The sequence below is a fragment of the Bombina bombina genome, chromosome 6, assembly GCF_027579735.1.
Source record: "Bombina bombina isolate aBomBom1 chromosome 6, aBomBom1.pri, whole genome shotgun sequence".
Taxonomy (NCBI): Eukaryota; Metazoa; Chordata; class Amphibia; order Anura; family Bombinatoridae; genus Bombina; species Bombina bombina.
In genome coordinates, this window is record NC_069504.1 from 679,957,684 (window position 1) to 679,983,790 (window position 26,107).

Here is a 26,107-nt window from a genome sequence, read left to right on the forward strand (position 1 = left end):
GGCCCTTCCTGAGGGCCACTGCTGCCCCACTCCCAACTGACGCGGAGTGCCCCCCTCCACCAGACCGAAAGGACTGAGATCCTCTCAACGGGGTCATGATCTCCAGCCATATCCCCATATCCCTGTCATCCCACCGCATGTCTGGGCGGACGGCGATCCGTTGACGGAATTGCTCGTCGTACCGCCACCACCCCATCCCTCCGTAAGTACGGTGCGCCGCCGATACCTCATCATAATAGCAGAACAGGGGGGAACCCTGCTCAGGGAACTTTTGCGCTGTCACGCTTGCCAGGATACAGAATGCCCTGGACCAATTGGAGAAGGTCTTCGGTATCTTCCGATACCTCTTCTTCCGCTCCTCCTCCTCTTTCTTACCCTGTTCCCCTTTTGGATCCTCCTTCAGCTCAACGAACTGATCTATGGGAAGGAGGGAGAATAACTCCAGGAATTCCCTTTTCCATATTTTTTCCTTCACCTCCTGGGACAAGTGTAACCCGAGGGGCCCAATCGAACATAAACATGGCCTACGTAACGCCTCATCTGACACCCGGAAGGAAACCACCTCTGAACCCCCGGCCGTCGTCTTCCCCCCTGACCCCTCGCCTACTACCCCGGGCCCCACTGCGGCCCCTGCCCCCGGCATCTCGGTCTGGCCCACCACCGGGGCCCCTGCCACTGACGCTACCACCCCGCCGGCGCTTTCGCCACCCGAACTCCATGCCCCAGCTGGACCCCCCCCACCTTCTATCCTCGCAATCAACTCTTTCAAACCTTTCAACAACTCATTCTGCGACTCACATCCAGCCCCCTGTGGTGTAGTAAGCGAAAAAGTACCTCTTGGCGCCCTTGAGTCAGTCCTGCGCGCCGTCTCTGCTCCCGGGTCCCTTGAAGTCCCAGCTCTGCTTGACCTCCTTCCTTCCCTCCTCGGCGACTCACGGCTCCTCTCCGGGGTTCGCCGTCTAGGCCTAGACTCCCCCCGCCTGTCCCCGCTCCTGCCTTCCTGCGTCCGTTCCATCCGAGCCCAAGTGGGTGACAGCCTCCTATCTTCATCAGGTCTGCTCCGTAGGGGCGAGCGGGACCAGCCCCGCCGCCGAATAGGCTCCCGCCGTGGACTGCGAGACCTCTCTCTCCGCCTTGAAGCTTCCACCTGCAATTGAACGCCAACAACATCATCAACCATCCTCCCCCGCCCCCCAACCTCCGCCCCCCTTTCATCCACCCTTTGTCTTCCCCCTCCCCCAACATTCCTCAAAGGCGAGACTGAAGCCAAAAGCTGCGCCAAGGCATCAAGGTCCCCCACCTGGCCAGCTGTGTGCAGCTCCTGCGTGTCCAACTCCAACCTTCCGTCCCCATCGAAATCACTAGGGATATCCTCAATAATGAGGGCATCCCCGTCCCTGTCCCGGGTCCTGTCGAGATCCTGCCTCTGCCCTACCGCTGGGGTGGATGCCGCTGGAACTATCACCAACAAAAGAGAGAGGGAGGGGGGAGGCGAAAACACATGAGGCAAACATACTCCTAGCCCCCTAACCGTTCAGAATAAGGAAAGAGGGAGGGGGGGGGGGGGGGGGGGGGGGGCAGGAAAAAGGGGGGGGGGAGGGAGGGGGGGGGGGGTAGGGGAAGGGGCCTACCCAGCAAACACCCTTGACTATTACCCCCTTGACTATTACCCCTAATACCCTGGACATTACCCCCCCCCCTGTGATGAGTCCCCATGCCCCCCCACCCCCCGCCCGGCCCCCCCGTTCCCCCACCACTACACTTGCCTACTCCAGCATGCCCCCATGCGCCAGCGCGACATACCCAGACCCCACCTGCGCTTACTGAACAACCCCTATCCGAGCATGGCCCCCCGCTGCCCGGCCACCCCGCTACCGCATTTACTGGTCATGCCCTCCCCGCCCCTACCGATTTTCAGCTACTCCTCCTGCGCCTTGTGGCGCCCCTAGGCCGCATCAGCTAACCATGCTTCTAATCCCTAGCTACCTCATTCGTGCTCCATATTACCCTTCCCTCCATCTCCCTGATTACTTATAAGCCCACTCCTTATTTTTTCAGGCCTCATTTTGGTCCCCCCCCCCCCCCCAACCATGGCCTCATTTGGGCACCCCCCCCCCCCCCCACACGGCCCTCATTTGGGCCTCCCCTAACCTTTTTTCGGTCTGATTTGGGATAACATCCACCCCCCCCCCCCCACCCCCTGGCTTCCCAATTACCTGGCATTAACACCATCCCGGCCCCCCCGGTCCGCTCCCAACCCCTCACCTAATAATCCCCTTCCCCCATTCCATGCCGGTGCTCCGGCTCCCTGTTCCCGCCATAATCTCGCTATTGCGCAGGGCCCCCCCGCCTCATATCCTCTCAACCACCACTGTGCCTCCTCCACATCTTCGATAGCCCAGGCGGCTTACCTGCCAGCACGGCCTGTGCTGCTGCATTGGACTCCTCTGCTCGACTGGCTCCCTGATCGCGATGTGCGCCTCCCGCGGTGGACCTCCGCCGTCACCACAACTCGCTGCTGACTTCCTCCGCGGGCCGCACCTCCTCCCGGTCGGCCGTCCTCTGGCCCGCCCGCCGCTGCTTCCCGTTTCTGCCAGCCGATCTGCCTCTCCTCGGGGCCACCGTGGGGCTAAGGCGCTCTGGCGGTTGCGACCGCCGCACAGGCCTAGCCCTTCCGACCGGCTCCACCCCCCGCCGACGACTCTGGAACTCCTCCGCTGCCAGGTAAGACACCGGCTGCCTGCAATCTGCTCAGGAGCCACTGAGGGCCTCTCTCCCTGGAGGCAGCTGCAGCAGCCGTGAGCAGGTCCTGCAATTGCTGACATGTGAGCAGAAAGCACCCTCACGTTCTCCTCCCGACTTGATGAAGTGAAAGATGCAAAGCTTCTTTCACCGTCAGGTTCCGACAGAAGATGAAGGTACTTCCTGCTCACCGTCCTTTAAAGACTCCCCTGGGATTCCCACCCACCTCCTCACCCATTGGTTCCTCACCTTGCCCTGCTCTGGGGTCAAATGCCCCTTCGAGATAGGCATCCCTCCAGGGCAGGCTGTCTCACAGTTTGACTTAAAGGCTTATTTGTTTGCATGTGATATCTCTGGGGTTTTAGGAACTGTAAACATAATGGATGCTGAGAAAACTACAAACAATCAGCTCTTTAACTGTTTACAATTATCTTGCTCAGCAAAGATTCTGAGTGTTATGGTCAGGGCAGGTCATTTCTAGGTTGTAATATTTGTATTTAAATTTGAATTAATAATGTCTCCTTTTCCTTTACCAGTTTCACCATAAATGATCAAAGTGACAAGTAAATTATCCACATGAACAAACTACATTCTGGCTGTGTAGATTCTATATGGGTGGTTTTTGTTGAAGGGACCACGACATCCATTTTTTTCTAATGATTCAGATAGAGTATACAATTTTTTTTTGTATTTTTTTTTTTTTTAGATTTTTGGTATACATAAAGATAAAACAACAATATGTCATTTACATACGAGAGCAAGAACATATAGAAAAAATTACATACAGACTGAGGGTATAAAGTAAGCACTAAACATCAGCTTTGCAAGCATACCACTACAATAGGTAAATGTGAAAATGTCTGTATACAAATATACCAGATACCCTTTAGTGTGGGAATTAGGACAAACAATAGCACAAAGGGAAAAATGGTTTGCAGTAATAACTATTTAAGAAACAGCCTGGACAATAGTTTTATAAATACTCAAACACAGATGAATTATCTAAAAACTCGGGCTTGTTTACAAACAAGTCCAAATCTGTCAACATAGCAACGTAAATGAACATGTACAATGATATCTCATTTAAATTTTGTTTAATAATGTAATACCTCTCAAACTGACCTTGGTCACTCTTGTACCCTGAAAATAAAATATAACTGGAGAGGATCTCAACTGACATATATTGGTCACTTTTGGACCTTTAAAAACCTATGAGAAAACAGAGTACAAAATATGAGTAATATCATAAGAGAAATGAAATGAATGGAGGAGGTTAGATGTGTAAAAGTAATTCCCCCTAGTTTGTATTGGATATAATAGGGTTGTCTCCACTCAAAAGACATGGCTCACCTCTTGGACCTCCTGAGGGCTTAACTATTCTGTATAGGTGGAAGGCAAGGGATATGAAACACAAGACACAAGGGTCCATCTTTCTGTGTCTGTAAGGGAAGGGAGTAAACAGGACATATGGGGATTATTCAAAATATGGGGCAGGCATGAAAGCTTAGATATCCTATAGTTATGTCACTATGAAATTTGCCTATGAAGAGCAACTTGTCAATTATTTAAGGATTAAGTGAGAAACAATATTAAGAAACACCTTTAGGTCACCTGTATAATGTGAGTTATAGTACAACATAAGCTCTATACTTATTCAGAACTTTAAACCCCTCTGAAACTTAGACATGTCAAATAGATTGATACTGCATGTAATACAGGTAGAGTACATGAATCAACCTACTGGATACTTGTTAGGCAGTGGCTAGCAAAGAAAAATTAGACTATCTAAGTGAATGAAATTTGAAGTTGTGCCACTAGTCTCTTCATTTTAGTCTGTGGACAGGGTCGAAGTTTGCAGTGAGATATCAAATATAAGAGAACAAACTGATCTGATATGTAAGGCAAATTATGCAGGTGCAATACAAATGGGGGCCCCAATAAGTTGGATAGCAGGGTGAAGATGCATGTGTTACATAAAAGAGGTTAGTGAGGAGGACGAAATGAATACTAATATATGTTGAAAACATAGCAAATTCCACTGTAATGAGCCCAATGTACTAACTTAAGTAAGTCTCCATAGATACCAACAATAAGAGTGGCTTACTTCCCTTTAAGTAGTTCATGTTAATCCAGAGGCCCTACTATATGTAGATAATGAGCTAATGACATGTATCATGAACATTTAAATTAAAACTATACTTATCCCCTTAGTTATGTTCCTATAGCAAGTATTTCCCTTGTAGAGAGTTGCCTGCTTGCTGCTAGGTATAATGGGCCAGTAGATCTGGTATAACTATGGACACAATGTCCTGGCAAATAGAAATTGTAATAGTGTGCCCCGCAATGTATTGTAACATAGACAGAAAAGTCGTCATTTATGAGCAGATGGGAAATATGTCCTGAAACAACGTGCAGATTCAGGTGTAAATGTCTGTAGCCTAGCCAATGCCAGTTTTGCCTGCCAGGGAGCGTTGCACAAAGTACAATGGTGTTCTCAAGGCAAGTCCTCCAGTACGTCTATGTAGAAGAAAAGTTACAAAGATCATGATGGGAGATTGTGATATGTACTTGCTTGTACTCATTGTGATGGTGTCATAACGCCTATCGGAAAGTTCCATGAGGAAAGCTTGCAGATTGTACATGTAGAAAGCATGGCTGCATTGGGGGCTTGGCACACTAACAGGAACCTGATTGATAACTAATAGTCCCACATGCTGCTTACCCCAACCAACGGCAAGGTAGTTTGATATGCCTCTAAGGATGGCCACATCGTGCAGTTGTGAGTTTTCTAGGCTGGGCTGTTCATAGTGATTCACCCAATTTTGTGTCCCCTCTTCAGGTGAAAATACTCTTCCATGATGATTGTAATGCACAGTGAGCCAGCGTGTAGGGGTAGGTCGATACCCTCCTAGGGTTTTATTGGGTATTAGGTCAGACGCTGGGAAAAGCGACTCCATGTTGAAGTTAGACTGTTAAGTGTTGTGAGATAAAAATTTTGTGGTGTACTTGTGCATAGTGATTTTCGGAGACCTTACTTCCTCCATAGCTACGGTACCCTCACCACCTCCAGGGGGATCAGCCTCATCCCACTCCAGGGGGGCAGAGGGCATTGACAACCGGTTCATACTCCATACCTCAGGCATATTCCATATCTGTTGCTCTGATCTCCAGATTGACCCGTGCTTGAATGGTTGGGAAGATCTGTGTATCATAGCCTGCTGATTCTGCATTCGTCTCAGATCTGTATACTGCTTTGGCCATGCTATGACTGTATCCGTTTGTATAATCCCATCTGCTCTTGGTAGTGAATCTAGCTATTTCATTGATGATCTGCATGTGTTTTCTAGATCAGTAAACTTGCGATCCATCAGCTGCTCAAAGGCATCTAATTGGACTCTTAGTATAGTATAAAACTCCTCCATATTGGTATATTTATATGAGAGTTAGATCGCTGCGCACTCAGGCACAGTTAGTTTGTGGATGATGTAGAGGCTTCAAGTATATGAGAAGGCCTCTGAAGATATTGTCCGGTACTGAGGGCTATTACGCCTCATCGCAGTCCAAAACCCTATATGTCTCAGATCAGGAAGCCTACAGCTGAGCTTCTTCACTATTTTAAAAAGAGTATATCTCTAGAGTACAATTTTAAACAACTCTCCAGTTTACTTTTTTTTGTCAAATTTGCTTTATTCTTTTGGTATATTTTGTTTAAAAAGCATCAATTCACTACTGGCAGCTAGCTAAACACATTGGCTAAGCCAATGACAACTGGGATATATGTGCAGCCATCAATCAGCATTTAGCTCCCAGTAGTGCATTGCTGCCCCTGTGCATACGTAGGTATGCTTTTCAACAAAGGATGCTAAGATCACAAAGCAAATAAAATAATAGAATTATGTTGGAAAGTTTTTTTAAATAGCATTTTCTATCTGATTCTTGAAAGAAAAAAATGGGTTTCATATCCCTTTAATATATCTGTGTGTTAATGTTTCTGTGTGTGTGTGTGTGCTAATATGTTGGTGTGTTAGTGGTTTTGGGAGTGTTCATTTCTTTGCAGGTGTGTCTGTGTGTGAGTCTGTGTTAGTGCTAAAGTGTGAGTGTCTGTGTGTGAGGGTGTGTGATTGTCTGTTCGTGTCTGTGAGTGACTTTGTGTATGTGTGCAGGAGTGTATGGGTGTGTGTGTGAGAGAATCCCTGAATTTCTGTCTGCATTAGTAGACAAGTTCACAGTGTCTACGTATACTAGTCTGTGATTGGCTGGTGATTGTCACATGATACAGGTTGCAGGCAATAGGAGAAAAAAAATGTCAGAAAAAAACAATTATTTTTAAAATTCCGAGTAAGTCTTATTGCATTATCTTTTTCTTATGTAGTTATTGATTATGCAATTCTACTGTATTTAATGGACATTTAATGTGTCCCTGTGTGTGTTTCTGGGAAAAGAGACCCATCAAAATATTTAGCTTCATGTCCATTAAGAACTTAATCTGGCGCTAACTGTGTCTAATGTAAACTGACAGTAGAAGCCTGGCAAATAAGCTGCCACTCACAATATGAAGCTTATTAGTTGAACTGGCACTTGCTTGAGAACTGAAACTCAAGTGATTTATCTTGGCAGAAGAGCTGACCCTCACCAAATTGTGAATTAAGTAGAAGCGGTGGAACTCACAGGATGCAACCTGACAGATGAGTTTGACTTACAATATGAAAAATGACTTAAGAGCTTAAACTCTCAGAAATCAAATTGTCAGTAGGGTTTGCACTCACAGGGTACAAACTTGTCTAAGGAAAAAAAAAATAGTATACGAGTTGGATGAAGCTCTAACACTCACAGATTGTGAACTTGCAGAAGAACTGGAGCTCACAATATTTAATTAGGCAGGAGAGTATTTAAGGCTACAACTTGGCAGAAGAGCTTGCACACACAGGATATAACTTAGAGAAGAGAGTACACTGTATAAAAAACATCAGGGGCACAAAATGGAACAGCCTAGTGAAAAAAAAGCTTGGCATGCTCTTAGTGCCAGGAGCACTAAGAGTGCTGACAAAAGCATGTTTACTGACACTATAAACATCAGATAGTATTATGCCTGTCAGGCCTTCAGCAAAGATGGGGATAATGATGCTGAGAAATATTTAGCAATAACCACCACCCCTATGACACATACCCTATTTTAGTGCTTAGTTGAGAATTCTAGGTCCCATTTTAAAGCAGTCCCATTTTAAAGCGCAGAGAACCTTAACATTCACATAGTAAGCTAACAATTTAGATTCCTAACCAAATCCCCTCCAATTTAGGACTTAATTATAAACCTCATGTAAAAAGATAATCCATAAACCTTATTCAGAGCTCATTTGTAGCATCGGAGGCACACCAATTTTACCAGGAAATAGCTATTCATGCAGAAGGAATCTTAATTCTTATATACAGTCTTTAAATGTAATCTCTAAATATTGTATTAACGAATATAGGGCTAGATTACAAGTGGAGCACTAATTTATTGCGGGCACGCAAACGGGCAAATTCACCCGTTTACGGGCGCGCAATAAATAACCAACCATTGCAAGTGGCTGGTATTGCTACCACAAACTTGCGGTAGCAATTAGCTCTTTGAAAATTAACCAGAGATCAGATCCCAATTGCCTACAAATTTCAGTATAGTGTTCTTTATTTAAAAATAAAAATAGTAGCATCTTTATTTTTTAATAAAAATAGCTGCACAAACCAGTTATAAGGGGGTTAAAGTGAGCTGGTGTGGGCTGTTAGAAAAAAAAAGGCACTAAATAGTGCCTTTACTCGGAGGTCTTTGGGGCATTGTGTGTTCGCTATAAATATATTTGCTTATATATATATATATATATATATATATTTATGTGTTTAAACGCATAAATATTTATGTATATATTCATATACATATATATTTAAATTTGCTACCCCTTAGCTGCGCTAGGTTCTCAAGCCGTGTCTGACGTCATGAGAACAAGTTTCCCATTGAAGCCTATGGAAGCGCGCTCTCATGAGCACAAAGCTTCTGTGCAACTTTGCGTGCACTAGTGTTACTGAGTGGAGAGCAAATATTGGGCTCTTGTAAGCGAAATTTGCGCTCCACTTGTAATCTGGCCCATAATTGATAGGATTTTATTTAGATAGACAGACACAATGAACACAGATGCACAGATATCCATCATATTCAAATGCATGGGGCTCCATTACATATGCGGCGTCGCCCGCAAAATCTTGTGCCGACAGTTTTTACGCGATTTTGGTATTACATATACAGCGTAGCAAATAAGTTACACGCGTATATTTCACCCGCCGGCCGTAATTTTTTCTCCCATAGATTAACATAGAACAGCCGCGCAATTTGGTATCCAATATACAGCGTAAGGACATGCAGAATTCAGAAAATCTACTCCATTCTCATCTTGCCACACATTGCAGGCGCAGCAAACCTTGCACTGACTAAAAAACCAACGTAACTCCCTGGAAGCCTTAACAAACACATACATTTAAGCAGCATCTCAAATAGTTAAAGGGGCAGTATACTATGAGATTTGTTTTTTTAAGCTTTATTTGTGTATTTGAAATAGCTGATTTTGTATTTTGAAGCCACAGTCTAATCAAATGCATGTAGCTTGTAGGTATAATCATATCTCATTACTTTATCACATTGTGTACATATACTTGCTTATTTACTTTATATTTTTTCTTAAAACAATCACCAATACTAGGAGAGAACAAAGGGCAATCATAATTGTATTACCTTTATCTCTTTAGAACCCATTGGGAGTGCAATTTATTCTACTGTTAACACAGCCTGGCATTGATACTACAATATATATTGGGACAGTCAAGTCCAAAGAAAACCTTTTTGTTTCAAATAGGGCATGTCATTTCAAACAACTTTCCAATTTAATTCTTTGTGCTCTTGGTATTCTTAGTTGAAAGATAAACCTAGGATGGCTCATATGATAATTTCTAAGACCTTGAAGGCCACCTCATTGCAATTGTGTCAAACAAATCACAAACAACACAACCTCTCACCTGCAGCCTTAAAACACCTGATAATGCACACCTATCAGTAACATCAGTATTATATATACCCATGTGCCAATTTATATTGGATGTGAGATACATTGATTTACATCTTAGAAGTGAATATTACTATATGCATAAACAACTATTGTGGATGTAAGTTATAGTTCAAGAATATGTTATAAACATGATAATATTACCTGTTGTTATTGCCATTTCCACACAGGTCATATTATATGTTTCAACAATATTAGTGTAGTAAAACACACCTTACATGAATGTGTATGACAATGACATGGTAAATAACAGAGGACAAGGTTTATGGTGAACTATAATCATATTTATTTATTTTTAGGCTTCTTGGTTGAGGGAGCTGAGGTGTCTGCAGTGGATTTCCTTGTTTTCCTGGTTTTAGAAGATTCTGGAGTTTCTGCTGGTGTGCTGGCCACAGATGATAGGCTGGAGGCAGTGTCCTGCTGGTGTGTAAAGTGCTCAACCAACACACCCAAGAGTTTATTTTGTTCTCTCCATCTATTGTCCATCTGCATCTGCATATCAGACAGAATTTGCATCATCTGTTACTGGTTCTGAACACTTGCACTTAACAATGCTGCCATGTCCCGCTGCAGCTCTAGGCTATGTTGTTGTATCCTCTCTTGGCTCCTGATGAACCTCTCTTGCCTCCTGAAGAACCTCGCTTGGCCTCTTTGTATGCTCTCAGTGCTTGTTATGAGCCTCCTCTGGAATGCAATGTATTCCTCACCCAGGGGAGAATACAATGGGGCCTATCTATCAAGCTCCGAAAGGAGCTTGACGGCACGTGTTTCTGGCGAGTCTTCAGCCTCGCCAGAAACAGCAGTTATGAAGCAGCGGTCACAAAGACCACTGCTCCATAACCTGTCCGCCTGTTCTGAGTAGGCGGACAGACATCGCCGGAAAGTACGATCGGGTTGATTGACACCCCCTGCTGGAGGCCCATTGGCCACGAGCCTGCAGGGGGCGGCGTTGCACCAACAGCTCATAAGAGCTGCTTGTGCAATGCTGAATACGGAGAGGGTATTGCTCTCTGCATTCAGCGAGGTCTGGCGGACCTGATCCGCACTGTCGGATCAGGTCAACCAGACCTTGTTAAATAGAGGCCAATGCATCCACAGGGTATTGAGCAACAGGGCTTCTAGTTGCTTGTGGGGAATGTTCAGCTGCATCTGCTTGTGCTTGTGGAACAGGTTCAGCTGCATCTGCTTGTGCTTGTGGGGCAGGTTCAGCTGCATCTGCTTGTGCTTGTGGGGCAGGTTCAGCTGCATCTGCTTGTGCTTGTGGGGCAGGTTCAGCTGCATCTGCTTGTGCTTGTGGGGCAGGTTCAGCTGCATCTACTGGTGCTCGTGGGGTAGGTTCAGCTGTATCTACTGGTGCTTGAGGTGCAGCTGTAGTTTCAGATATATTTCCATCTGCAGATGGTGGAGCTCATCCAATGGCTGAGGATGGGGGAGGTCGTGCCATGGATGAGAATGCGGGAGCTTGTCCAATGGATGAGGATGGGGGAGCTCGTCCAATGGATGAGGATGGGGGAGGTCATCCAATGGATGAGGATGGGGGAGGTCGTCCAATGGATAAGGATGGGGGAACTCTCATGGTTGATTGATAGTCCCACTGATGACCAGTGTGTGACCACTCAGCCTCTCTAATTGGCACTTCTTGTGACATAGTTTGTGGGTAAAATCCATGACTGACATGAGATTGTGTTGTGGCGGGGGGGGGTGGTAAATACATGGACCCTTTGTGGCTATCTTGGCTCCCCCTCAAAGCCAAAGGAAGGATATTCCTCTGGCCAGGAATCTTGCCAGGGGTTATATGTCAATGGCAGTGGCATGCTCATGCCTGGGAGCATACTGTTCTTGCGGTTGCCTGAAGACTGGTGGTGGTGTCATGGATGTTTGCATCCTCGTGACAGGAGGTTCTGTGGAGGAGTCAAAGGATGAGAGGGATTAGCACATTTTTCATTTTTTCATCTTTTATATCGCATTGTCTTTCTCACTATTTTTGCATTATTGTTGAGACACATTTTGGACACCGTCACATCAACTTTTTGCACATCACTTTTCCCACAGGAGAGACTTTATTCAGGAGCTTTCTATAGTACTGGGTAGCCTTTGAAGACTTGGAATACCACCCATAACCTGTTAATCAGGGAACACTCATATTGCATGCGGAAACGCATATACACTGACTAACTACAAGCTAATTCAGTAGACATTTAAGATTGCCACTTTAGATTGTCCAAACAAGATTACTTAGGACATTTAAGGACTGTTTTTTAAGAATATTATCTGTTGTCATACTATCCCTCCTAACCGAGGCATAGCACATTTAGTCTATTATGGGTATGTATTGATTTTAATTTTTATGTAACATGGATCCATGAATATTTTTATGACTAATTTTTATGCAATATTTTTATGACTTATTTTATGTGATATTTTTATACCGGGAAATTTCTTACTGGTCACTATTTCATCTTGTATTCTATTCTCTGTGTGTTAATAAATCTGTTAATTATCAACACATATCACCTCAATTTTATTAAACAACCACAACTAAATTATCCTCTGCCCACTTTGAGGCACTCCCTAGACTCTCTTCTTATTAGTACAGTCAGATACAGTATATGTCCATGTGGGCATACATTTACATGTGGCTTGTGGCCTGTGTTACTCTGAAACATGTGTTAGTATTGCACTATTCCACCTCATATCATAAACTGCATTGTGTTAAGTAGCAGTAATGTCAAGTATAATTGTAGATGTTTTTGTTAGTATGCCAAATACCATGCTCCTCACTACTGGCAGCTAGCTAAACACATTAGCTAAGCCAATGACAACTGGGATATATGTGCAGCCATCAATCAGCATTTAGCTCCCAGTAGTGCATTGCTGCCCCTGTGCATACGTAGGTATGCTTTTCAACAAAGGATGCTAAGAGCACAAAGCAAATAAAATAATAGAATTATGTTGGAAAGTTTTTTTAAATAGCATTTTCTATCTGATTCTTGAAAGAAAAAAATGGGTTTCATATCCCTTTAATATATCTGTGTGTTAATGTTTCTGTGTGTGTGTGTGTGCTAATATGTTGGTGTGTTAGTGGTTTTGGGAGTGTTCATTTCTTTGCAGGTGTGTCTGTGTGTGAGTCTGTGTTAGTGCTAAAGTGTGAGTGTCTGTGTGTGAGGGTGTGTGATTGTCTGTTCGTGTCTGTGAGTGACTTTGTGTATGTGTGCAGGAGTGTATGGGTGTGTGTGTGAGAGAATCCCTGAATTTCTGTCTGCATTAGTAGACAAGTTCACAGTGTCTACGTATACTAGTCTGTGATTGGCTGGTGATTGTCACATGATACAGGTTGCAGGCAATAGGAGAAAAAAAATGTCAGAAAAAAACAATTATTTTTAAAATTCCGAGTAAGTCTTATTGCATTATCTTTTTCTTATGTAGTTATTGATTATGCAATTCTACTGTATTTAATGGACATTTAATGTGTCCCTGTGTGTGTTTCTGGGAAAAGAGACCCATCAAAATATTTAGCTTCATGTCCATTAAGAACTTAATCTGGCGCTAACTGTGTCTAATGTAAACTGACAGTAGAAGCCTGGCAAATAAGCTGCCACTCACAATATGAAGCTTATTAGTTGAACTGGCACTTGCTTGAGAACTGAAACTCAAGTGATTTATCTTGGCAGAAGAGCTGACCCTCACCAAATTGTGAATTAAGTAGAAGCGGTGGAACTCACAGGATGCAACCTGACAGAGGAGTTTGACTTACAATATGAAAAATTACTTAAGAGCTTAAACTCTCAGAAATCAAATTGTCAGTAGGGTTTGCACTCACAGGGTACAAACTTGTCTAAGGAAAAAAAAAAAATAGTATACGAGTTGGATGAAGCTCTAACACTCACAGATTGTGAACTTGCAGAAGAACTGGAGCTCACAATATTTAATTAGGCAGGAGAGTATTTAAGGCTACAACTTGGCAGAAGAGCTTGCACACACAGGATATAACTTAGAGAAGAGAGTACACTGTATAAAAAACATCAGGGGCACAAAATGGAACAGCCTAGTGAAAAAAAAGCTTGGCATGCTCTTAGTGCCAGGAGCACTAAGAGTGCTGACAAAAGCATGTTTACTGACACTATAAACATCAGATAGTATTATGCCTGTCAGGCCTTCAGCAAAGATGGGGATAATGATGCTGAGAAATATTTAGCAATAACCACCACCCCTATGACACATACCCTATTTTAGTGCTTAGTTGAGAATTCTAGGTCCCATTTTAAAGCAGTCCCATTTTAAAGCGCAGAGAACCTTAACATTCACATAGTAAGCTAACAATTTAGATTCCTAACCAAATCCCCTCCAATTTAGGACTTAATTATAAACCTCATGTAAAAAGATAATCCATAAACCTTATTCAGAGCTCATTTGTAGCATCGGAGGCACACCAATTTTACCAGGAAATAGCTCTTCCTGCAGAAGGAATCTTAATTCTTATATACAGTCTTTAAATGTAATCTCTAAATATTGTATTAACGAATATAGGGCTAGATTACAAGTGGAGCACTAATTTATTGCGGGCACGCAAACGGGCAAATTCACCCGTTTACGGGCGCGCAATAAATAACCAACCATTGCAAGTGGCTGGTATTGCTACCACAAACTTGCGGTAGCAATTAGCTCTTTGAAAATTAACCAGAGATCAGATCCCAATTGCCTACAAATTTCAGTATAGTGTTCTTTATTTAAAAATAAAAATAGTAGCATCTTTATTTTTTAATAAAATAGCTGCACAAACCAGTTATAAGGGGTTAAAGTGAGCTGGTGTGGGCTGTTAGAAAAAAAAGGCACTAAATAGTGCCTTTACTCGGAGGTCTTTGGGGCATTGTGTGTTCGCTATAAATATATTTGCTTATATATATATATATATATATATATTTATGTGTTTAAACGCATAAATATTTATGTATATATTCATATACATATATATTTAAATTTGCTACCCCTTAGCTGCGCTAGGTTCTCAAGCCGTGTCTGACGTCATGAGAACAAGTTTCCCATTGAAGCCTATGGAAGCGCGCTCTCATGAGCACAAAGCTTCTGTGCAACTTTGCGTGCACTAGTGTTACTGAGTGGAGAGCAAATATTGGGCTCTTGTAAGCGAAATTTGCGCTCCACTTGTAATCTGGCCCATAATTGATAGGATTTTATTTAGATAGACAGACACAATGAACACAGATGCACAGATATCCATCATATTCAAATGCATGGGGCTCCATTACATATGCGGCATCGCCCGCAAAATCTTGTGCCGACAGTTTTTACGCGATTTTGGTATTACATATACAGCGTAGCAAATAAGTTACACGCGTATATTTCACCCGCCGGCCGTAATTTTTTCTCCCATAGATTAACATAGAACAGCCGCGCAATTTGGTATCCAATATACAGCGTAAGGACATGCAGAATTCAGAAAATCTACTCCATTCTCATCTTGCCACACATTGCAGGCGCAGCAAACCTTGCACTGACTAAAAAACCAACGTAACTCCCTGGAAGCCTTAACAAACACATACATTTAAGCAGCATCTCAAATAGTTAAAGGGGCAGTATACTATGAGATTTGTTTTTTTAAGCTTTATTTGTGTATTTGAAATAGCTGATTTTGTATTTTGAAGCCACAGTCTAATCAAATGCATGTAGCTTGTAGGTATAATCATATCTCATTACTTTATCACATTGTGTACATATACTTGCTTATTTACTTTATATTTTTTCTTAAAACAATCACCAATACTAGGAGAGAACAAAGGGCAATCATAATTGTATTACCTTTATCTCTTTAGAACCCATTGGGAGTGCAATTTATTCTACTGTTAACACAGCCTGGCATTGATACTACAATATATATTGGGACAGTCAAGTCCAAAGAAAACCTTTTTGTTTCAAATAGGGCATGTCATTTCAAACAACTTTCCAATTTAATTCTTTGTGCTCTTGGTATTCTTAGTTGAAAGATAAACCTAGGATGGCTCATATGATAATTTCTAAGACCTTGAAGGCCACCTCATTGCAATTGTGTCAAACAAATCACAAACAACACAACCTCTCACCTGCAGCCTTAAAACACCTGATAATGCACACCTATCAGTAACATCAGTATTATATATACCCATGTGCCAATTTATATTGGATGTGAGATACATTGATTTACATCTTAGAAGTGAATATTACTATATGCATAAACAACTATTGTGGATGTAAGTTATAGTTCAAGAATATGTTATAAACATGATAATATTACCTGTTGTTATTGCCATTTCCACACAGGTCATATTATATGTTTCAACAATATTAGTGTAGTAAAACACACCTTACATGAATGTGTATGACAATGACATGGTAAATAACAGAGGACAAGGTTTATGGTGAACTATAATCATATTTATTTATTTTTAGGCTTCTTGGTTGAGGGAGCTGAGGTGTCTGCAGTGGATTTCCTTGTTTTCCTGGTTTTAGAAGATTCTGGAGTTTCTGCTGGTGTGCTGGCCACAGATGATAGGCTGGAGGCAGTGTCCTGCTGGTGTGTAAAGTGCTCAACCAACACACCCAAGAGTTTATTTTGTTCTCTCCATCTATTGTCCATCTGCATCTGCATATCAGACAGAATTTGCATCATCTGTTACTGGTTCTGAACACTTGCACTTAACAATGCTGCCATGTCCCGCTGCAGCTCTAGGCTATGTTGTTGTATCCTCTCTTGGCTCCTGATGAACCTCTCTTGCCTCCTGAAGAACCTCGCTTGGCCTCTTTGTATGCTCTCAGTGCTTGTTATGAGCCTCCTCTGGAATGCAATGTATTCCTCACCCAGGGGAGAATACAATGGGGCCTATCTATCAAGCTCCGAAAGGAGCTTGACGGCACGTGTTTCTGGCGAGTCTTCAGCCTCGCCAGAAACAGCAGTTATGAAGCAGCGGTCACAAAGACCACTGCTCCATAACCTGTCTGCCTGTTCTGAGTAGGCGGACAGACATCGCCGGAAAGTACGATCGGGTTGATTGACACCCCCTGCTGGAGGCCCATTGGCCACGAGCCTGCAGGGGGCGGCGTTGCACCAACAGCTCATAAGAGCTGCTTGTGCAATGCTGAATACGGAGAGGGTATTGCTCTCTGCATTCAGCGAGGTCTGGCGGACCTGATCCGCACTGTCGGATCAGGTCAACCAGACCTTGTTAAATAGAGGCCAATGCATCCACAGGGTATTGAGCAACAGGGCTTCTAGTTGCTTGTGGGGAATGTTCAGCTGCATCTGCTTGTGCTTGTGGAACAGGTTCAGCTGCATCTGCTTGTGCTTGTGGGGCAGGTTCAGCTGCATCTGCTTGTGCTTGTGGGGCAGGTTCAGCTGCATCTGCTTGTGCTTGTGGGGCAGGTTCAGCTGCATCTGCTTGTGCTTGTGGGGCAGGTTCAGCTGCATCTACTGGTGCTCGTGGGGTAGGTTCAGCTGTATCTACTGGTGCTTGAGGTGCAGCTGTAGTTTCAGATATATTTCCATCTGCAGATGGTGGAGCTCATCCAATGGATGAGGATGGGGGAGGTCGTGCCATGGATGAGAATGCGGGAGCTTGTCCAATGGATGAGGATGGGGGAGCTCGTCCAATGGATGAGGATGGGGGAGGTCATCCAATGGATGAGGATGGGGGAGGTCGTCCAATGGATAAGGATGGGGGAACTCTCATGGTTGATTGATAGTCCCACTGATGACCAGTGTGTGACCACTCAGCCTCTCTAATTGGCACTTCTTGTGACATAGTTTGTGGGTAAAATCCATGACTGACATGAGATTGTGTTGTGGCGGGGGGGTGGTAAATACATGGACCCTTTGTGGCTATCTTGGCTCCCCCTCAAAGCCAAAGGAAGGATATTGCTCTGGCCAGGAATCTTGCCAGGGGTTATATGTCAATGGCAGTGGCATGCTCATGCCTGGGAGCATACTGTTCTTGCGGTTGCCTGAAGACTGGTGGTGGTGTCATGGATGTTTGCATCCTCGTGACAGGAGGTTCTGTGGAGGAGTCAAAGGATGAGAGGGATTAGCACATTTTTCATTTTTTCATCTTTTATATCGCATTGTCTTTCTCACTATTTTTGCATTATTGTTGAGACACATTTTGGACACCGTCACATCAACTTTTTGCACATCACTTTTCCCACAGGAGAGACTTTATTCAGGAGCTTTCTATAGTACTGGGTAGCCTTTGAAGACTTGGAATACCACCCATAACCTGTTAATCAGGGAACACTCATATTGCATGCGGAAACGCATATACACTGACTAACTACAAGCTAATTCAGTAGACATTTAAGATTGCCACTTTAGATTGTCCAAACAAGATTACTTAGGACATTTAAGGACTGTTTTTTAAGAATATTATCTGTTGTCATACTATCCCTCCTAACCGAGGCATAGCACATTTTGTCTATTATGGGTATGTATTGATTTTAATTTTTATGTAACATGGATCCATGAATATTTTTATGACTAATTTTTATGCAATATTTTTATGACTTATTTTATGTGATATTTTTATACCGGGAAATTTCTTACTGGTCACTATTTCATCTTGTATTCTATTCTCTGTGTGTTAATAAATCTGTTAATTATCAACACATATCACCTCAATTTTATTAAACAACCACAACTAAATTATCCTCTGCCCACTTTGAGGCACTCCCTAGACTCTCTTCTTATTAGTACAGTCAGATACAGTATATGTCCATGTGGGCATACATTTACATGTGGCTTGTGGCCTGTGTTACTCTGAAACATGTGTTAGTATTGCACTATTCCACCTCATATCATAAACTGCATTGTGTTAAGTAGCAGTAATGTCAAGTATAATTGTAGATGTTTTTGTTAGTATGCCAAATACCATGCTCCTCATTGTGTACATGAATGTGTGATAATAATGGATGTTATATCTCAAATACATATAATAATGTTGAGTGGGATGTTACTCACCAGCATGCTGTGCTGTGGTTGCAGCCCCTAAGTCACGAGCCCCTGGAAGTCCACAGACTGCTGTGATACTCAGGGACCTGTGTATCATCTCCTGCCAGGTATTATACTCTATATCCAGGGATGGACCACTGCCTGTTCCCTTCTGGCATAGCTTCCTGACACATCTTTTCTTTAACCCGCCTCTTGCAGTCATTCCAGTGCTTTTTCAGGCCCTCCCTCAACAGTCCTCCTCTGCGGGGCCACACTGTTGACGGCATCCTCTACCGCCAACCATGCCATTTTTCTCTTTTTGTCAATGCCTTTGCCCTTCTCCTGCCTGAAGAGGGCACTGTAATTGTCCATGATGGCCCGGACAAGGGCAACATTTTCCGCAAATGAGAAGTTGGGACATCTCAGCCTCTCATCCTCCATGGCCACTTGGCTTCCTCCATGTGATGTCCCTGGTGTGGGTTCCTCCTTATCCTCTCCCTCCTCCCCCCTTCTGTCCCCATGTGCACCCTCTGTTCCTCTCCTGGTCATGCCTTCTTTTTGGGGCTCTCTGGCATCTTCCCTCCCATCATCCCTTCTGGCTCTCCCTCTCCCCACTCCACTTACTCCCTGATGGGGACCCCACTGCTCGCCCTGTCCTCTCCAATACTCCTCTCCCTGCCACTACTCTCCCCTCCTCCCCTCCTCCCTACCTCTCCCTGCCATCCTCACACTAAATCACACACACACTCCCAGTTCAATCACACACAATCACAACCAAACACTCAGCCTATCACACTGTAAAACTCAAATAAAATATGTGTGAGGTGTTAGAAAAAAAAGTGTTGTGTGTTTGTATATGTATGTATGCAATGCGTGCAATATGTAAGAATATGTGTAAGTGTACAAGACTGGCGTAAGATACTTGCGACAACTAAAATGTTTATTTGCGCACATTTCAGAAGATCGCCAGTTTTTCCTACTTACGCCAATCTAGCATCTAACGGTGCAGTATATGTAATACCCCGATGTGCGAGGTGAAATTACAGGCGGCGTGGGTTTCAACGCTTGCGCCGAAGCCTGCTCCGTATATGTAATGGAGCCAGTGGTTTTTGTTGAACTTGCTCCCAAGACAGTTACGTTATTTTGTGTTTATTTTTAAATGCTTTCTTGGGAGAGATCAACAAAATATCAGGAAACACTAATTAAGTATTAATTCCCAAATGTCTTTAGTATAGGTTTTTCTGACGACAAAACTTATCCAGTGAGCAGTGTTTGATGTAACTTCCCAAATGTCTTGTAAAAAGGTGCCATAGAATTATCTTTTTATTTTTTTAATTTTCTTGGAAGCCATATGGGTGGAATTTACAGAAGACTCTCAGCTGGATACTTATGTTCCATATGTTAATCTGTGTACAGATGCTAACTTTATGGCAATTAGAAAGCTTTAAAAGTGAAATACATTTTTAGAATTGCCAAATAAACAACAGCCTTAGTGCTGTTCAGTGTCATTTTAAACAAGCAACTGAGGAAAACACAGTTTACGCACTCTACAGTATAGCAAACTATTTAACAATGATCAATGTACTTATTCATCTCTTGTTTAAAAAATTGCTTTTATATTGTTTGATGTTTTCAGTGCACAACGTGTGGCTGAGATTTGAATGTTGTATACAAATTTTACAAATTAAAAATATCTTAAAAGCATAATACTAGGATTTCTACTGCAGTGGCCCATCTGTTAACAAATAGCAGTTTTGCCATTAAGAAGATTTCTTAAATTTGTGCTATATTTAAAAAGCAATGCAATATGCTGCTGAGCCATATTAAAGTGATAAGGAATACCTCTTCTACAGACTAAATCTGCAAAATTATATTTCTGTGTATATATATATATATATATATATATATATATATACACACATACATTTATAAGAATGCAAACAAAAATATTTTTTTAATAAACTAAATGTGTATATGCAGGGCCACCCTTAACATCTGTCCAGCCCACTTATTCTCCTCTTCCTGTATGCCCTACCCCTGTCCCAACATTTAGTGTGTCCTATCTAAAAAAATAGCACTAAAACCACCTGATACTATAAACACTACTTCATAAACTAAATGCAAAATGTACATTGTACCTTCTTAAACCTTCAACTTAAAGACAGTGGGGCATATGTATCAAGCTCCGAATGGAGCTTGATGCCCCGTGTTTCTGGCGAGCCTGTAGGCTCGCCAGAAACAGCAGTTATGAAGCAGCGGTCACTAAGACGGCTGCTCCATAACCTGTCCGCCTGCTCTGAGCAGGCGGACAGATATCGCCGGAAATCATCCCGATGGAGTACGATTGGGTTGATTGGCCCCCCCAGAGTCTACAGGGGGCGGCGTTGCACCAGCAGCTCTTGTGAGCTGCTGGTGCAATGCTGAATACGGCGAGCGTATTGCTCGCCGTATTCAGCGAGGTCTGTCGGACCTGATCCGCACTGTCGGATCAGGTCCGACAGACCTTGATAACTATGGGCCAGTGTGTGGCCCCCAAAAACACATAGCCAATGAATGGTGCCCCTCTCACCCTGCCCAAAAGGTATACTTGAGCATATGCATTTAATAGCATATTTTTTGTCTATATTTAGACACACCGTATTTAGGGTAAATCAAACCTATTAAACCATATTACCAAAATATATGTACATATATTTGTGTGTATTTGAAAGAGCGCAGTTTGTGTTTGTTGCCATGCAACACTGTTCTAGCAACAATCCACTACATGATTCTATATTTGTCATGCTGAAAACTCATTAAAATATTAGTGATTATTGTATCATATAAACAGGATTTTAGGCATAAGACCAAGGACTGAAATAAATATACATAATCAATTTGCAAAATTTTAGGTTGATCCAATTTTTAAATTTGAGGTATAGCTTAAATGGAAAGGGACAATAAAAACATTGAGATTGTACTGTAAAATGTTTAATTCTATGTTAATTGTTAAACAACATTGCATTATTCAGATAGAGCATGACATTTTAAGAAACTTTCTAATTTACTCCTATTATAAATTTTTCTTCGTTCTCTTGCTATCTTTAGTTTAAAAGCAGGAATTTGAATCTTAGCAGCCAGCCGTTTTAGGTTCAGCACCATGGATAGTGCTTGCTTATTGGAGGCTTACATTTACCCATCAATAAGCAAGCATAACCCAGGTTCTCAACTAAAAATGGTCCGGCTCCTATGCATCACATTCCTGCTTTTTAAATAATAAAGTTGCTTAAAATTGCATGCTCTATCTGAATAATGAAAGAAAAAAAATTAGGTTTAGTGTCCCTTTACTGTGTCTCCTTTTCATGTAATCTAGTTCGGAAAACAGTCGGCTAGATTATGATTTTTTGTCGATAAGGCTTGCGGGGCTAGCGAGCCTTTTTTTCCCACCGTTCCCTTAAGACAACACTGGTATTACAGGTTTTTCTAAAACCTGGCATTATCCGCAAAAAGGTGAGCAATAGCATAGAGCAAAATTTTGCTCCACATCTCACCTCAATACCAGCGTTGCTTAAGTCAGCAGTGAGCTGGCTAAACATGCTCGTGCACAATTTCCCCATAGGAAACAATGGGGCTGAGCTGGCTGGAAAAAAAAACTAACACCTGCAAAAAAGCAGTGTCCAGCTTCTAATGCAGCCCCAGTAAACAAAATAAATTTACCATCATTAAATAAATTAATCCTATTTAAAACTAAATACTTACCGATAAAATAAACCCTAAGCTAGCTACAATATAACTAATAATTTCATTGTAGCTAGCTTAGGATTTATATTTATTTTACAGGCAACTTTGTATTTATTTTAACTAGTTACAATAGTTATTAAATAGTTATTTACAATTTAATAACTTCCTAGTTAAAATAAATACAAAAGTACCTGTAAAATAAATCCTAACCTGTTACAATTACACCTAACACTACACTATAATTAAAGTAATTACCTAAACTAAATACAATTAATTACAATTAAATTAAATAAACTAAATTACGAAAAAAACAAAACACTGAATTACAGGAAAAAAAAAAAGAATTACAAGAATTGTAAACTAATTACACCTATTCTAATCCCCCTAATAAATTAAAAAAGCCCCCCAAAATAATAAAATTCCCTACCCTACACTAAATTACAAATCCTCTTCCATCGACATCCTAAGGAAGAATTAAGGTTCCTTTAAATGACGTCATCCAAGATGGCGTCCCTTGAATACCGATTGGCTGATAGGATTCTATCAGTCAATCAGAATTAAGGTAGGAAAAATCCTATTGGCTGATCCAATCAGCCAATAGGATTAAAGTTCAATCCAATTGGCTGATTGGATTAGCCAATAGGATTGAGCTTGCATTCTATTGGCTGTTCCAATCAGCCAATAGAATGCGAGCTCAATCCAATTGGCTGATTGAATCAGCCAATAGGATTTTTCCTACCTTAATTCCGATTGGCTGATAGAATCCTATCAGCCAATCAGAATTCAAGGGACGCCATTTTGGATGACGTCATTTAAAGGAACCTTCATTCTTCGTTAGGACGTCGATGGAAGAGGATGGCTCTGTGTCGGCTGGATTGAAGATGTATCCGCTCCGCTCCGGATGGATGAAGATAGAAGATGCCGTCTGGATGAAGACTTCTGCTGCTTGGAGGACCTTTTCTGTCTGGATCGGATGAAGACTTCTGCCCCTCTGGAGGTCCACTTGTGCCCGGCTGGGTGAAGACGGCTCAAGGTAGGGTGATCTTCAAGGGGGTAGTCTTAGTTTTTTTTTTAAGGGGGGATTGGGTGGGTTTTAGAGTAGCGTTGGGTGTGTAGGTGGTGAGTTTTAATGTTGGGGGGTATTGTATTTTTTTTTTTCAGGTGAAACAGCTGATTACTTTGGGGCAATGCCCCGCAAAAGGCCCTATTAAGGGCTATTTGTAATTTAGTGTAGGGTAGGGATTTTTATTATTTTGGGGGGCTTTTTTAATTTATTAGGGGGATTAGAATAGGTGTAATTAGTTTAAAATTCTTGTAATTCTTTTTTTTTTTCTATAATTTAGTGTTTGTTTTTTTTCGTAATTTAGTTTATTTAATTTAATTGTAATTAATTGTTTTTAGTTTAGGTGATTACTTTAATTATAGTGTAGTGTTAGGTGTAATTGTAACTTAGGTTAGGATTTATTTTACAGGTACTTTTGTATTTATTTTAACTAGGAAGTTATTAAATAGTTAAATAATAAATACAAACTTGCCTGTAAAATAAATATAAATCCTAAGATAGCTACAATGTAAATATTAGTTATATTGTAGCTAGCTTAGGGTTTATTTTATCTGGAAGTATTTAGTTTTAAATATGATTAATTTATTTAATTGTAGTAATTTTATTTAGATTATTTAAAATTATATTTAAGTTAGGGGGGTTAGGGTTAGGTTTAGACTTAGGTTTAGGGGTTAATACCTTTAATGTAGTACCGGTGACGTTGGGGGTGGCAGATTAGGGGTTAATAAATGTAAGTAAGTGTCAGCGATGTTAGGGATCGCAGATTAGGGGTTAATAAAATTTAACTAGTGTTTGCGAGGCGGGAGTGCGGCAGTTTAGGGGTTAATATATTTATTAAAGTGGCAGCGATGTCCGATCAGCAGATTAGGGGTTAATATATGTATTAAAGTGTTTCTGATGTGGGGGGGCTCGGTTTAGGGGTTAATAGGTAGTTTATGGGTGTTAGTGTACTTTTAGCACTTTAGTTAAGAGCTTTATGTTCCGGCGTTAGCCCATAAAACTCTTAACTACTGACTTTTAAATGCGGTAGAAGTCTTGACAGGAGAGGGTCTACCGCTCACTTCTTCCAAGACTCGTAATGCCAGCGTTAGGCAAATCCCATTAAAAAGATAGGATACGCAATTTACGTAAGGGGATTTGCGGTAGCCTCAAGTCGCGGAAGAAAAGTGAGCGGTACACCTGTACCTGTCAGACTCGTAATACCAGCATTAGGAAAAGCATGTTGGGACCTCTCAATGCTGCTTTTTAAGGCTAACGCAAGACTCGTAATGTAGGCGAGTGTTTTTAAGTTTCAGAACTGTAAATACACACTAGACTTCTCAATGCTAGCCATCCCTCATATCTGTCAAGTATAGCTTCAGTGGAAATAATAACTGTAAAACAATTCAATGTTGCTCACAAAATGGCTGGCTGTGTCTACTCCAGTAACAATCGCTGACTAGCTTCTCCTTATAAGTCAAATAATGTGTGGAGTTAGGCTATTGAAAAGCAGCTGTAGCAAACAAGGAGTTTATTTGTTTTTAAATTTGTTACCTTTGACTGATATGTTCTCCTATAGCAAGACAACAGTCTTCAGTGGGCCTGATATTCAAAACTTCGCTGCTCAGGTGAGATATTCTAAGAAGTCTCGTCTTGAGACATGATTATGTTGCTATATAGTGTTATTTATGTGAAACAGAGACTGCTACATTACAATACAAGGACTAAAAAAAAAAAAAGATTGTGTGTGATTTCTCTCAATGTCAGCCAGGTTATGAATATCAGGCCCAATGTGTATGTTACTCCTTTACATTTTCATAGCAAAATAAAGAAAGTTTAAGAACTCTTTAATGAATATAATATGTGTGTTTTCATTCAAATTCTAGCAACTTTGAAACATGTACAACTCTTTTTCTGAACATTCTAAATTCATTAACTTCATCATTACTTTAGAAAATCTGTAGTATGTGTACCTTCACTGACTTTTTGATTATTTTTTAATATAAGCTGTGTTCTCATAAATTAATATTTCCCAACTCATATAATGTGTCTCTTTTTACGCTTGGATGCAAATAATGTTTTGTAAGTCAAGTAAAATCAAGAAATATTGTTAAAATGAAACAATTTGCTGTATTTATTTAAAATCTATCAATCAGTCCCATTCTTATTTATTTATTTTAATTTTCTCAAGCAAGTGCATAAGGGATTATACGCCTATTCATTGATTTCAGTGCTGTCATAAACACCCATACAACAAAATGACATCACATAAATAACACATTAACAACAGAGAGGGCTTGTTTTTATTAAGTCGTTAAAAATGGAGCGGTAAACTACCGAAGTTGCTGACAGCTAAAGTAGTTTACGGCTCCATTTTAGCATTAGGTTTCCATTGAAATATTTAGTGCAATGCAAGCAGTCATTCTTTTAGTCTATATGTAAGTTAACGCTGTGTTAACACTTCCATCTGATGCCGGATCTCTAAAATCGCACCATAACAAGTTTGTTGTTATGGTAACCCTATAAAGAAAGGAGAATGTGACT

The 26,107-nt window shown here is 41.7% G+C and overlaps 1 long non-coding RNA gene across 1 annotated transcript in view; it reads right to left on the bottom strand.

Moving 5' to 3' along the window:
• Positions 1 to 17,715: 17,715 nt before the first annotated feature.
• Positions 17,716 to 26,107, bottom strand: part of LOC128662201 (uncharacterized) — a 127,614-nt gene continuing 119,222 nt past the window's right edge. The window contains exon 3 of the long non-coding RNA XR_008402723.1: positions 17,716 to 17,874. This is a non-coding gene — a long non-coding RNA (uncharacterized LOC128662201). The remainder of the gene's footprint in view (positions 17,875 to 26,107) is intronic.